Genomic DNA, 586 nt, shown 5'->3' on the forward strand with positions numbered 1-586 from the left:
ATTTTTGTAAAGACAAATTACTGTATTATTCAAACAGTATTTTTCTGCTTTCTTAAATTAAATACAAATCTATGCAAAATGACAGTAATTATCTGTAATTAAAAATGATTGAAAAGATTCTCTGTAATTTCAGGGTAAATCTGATTAGTTTTACATTTATGTGACTTCTACATTCAAACTTTGTGATTCTGGATGAAACTTTTTTTCATCACATCAAACATTCAAACTTCAAACAAAAAGGTTTGAAGTACTGGAATGTATCCCATCATGCACTGGGAGGAAAGCAGGAAAATGGTTTATCACACAACAACAACACACACACACACACACACACACACATTCAGACCTATGTACAGTTTAGAGTCCTCAGTGAATGAAATGTCATGTCTTGTTCTAGTGATCAGAGTCCTGGAGGAAACACAAGGAGAACATGCAACACTGCAGGAAAGAACCAGGGTTGAAGCTGAACCAGGAGCTTCTTGCTGTTGTCTTCCTGCCTGGACTTTACTAGTCTGTGTGTTTGTGCCAGAAGAAACCATGTTTGGATGAGAGGGTGGAGCTGGGGAGGAGGGAGGGGTGGATCTGA

This window comes from Seriola lalandi, unplaced genomic scaffold (genome assembly GCF_002814215.2).
Source record: "Seriola lalandi dorsalis isolate HSWRI2012SDOR001 ecotype SW California unplaced genomic scaffold, Sedor1 jcf7180002054478, whole genome shotgun sequence".
Lineage (NCBI taxonomy): Eukaryota > Metazoa > Chordata > Actinopteri > Carangiformes > Carangidae > Seriola > Seriola lalandi.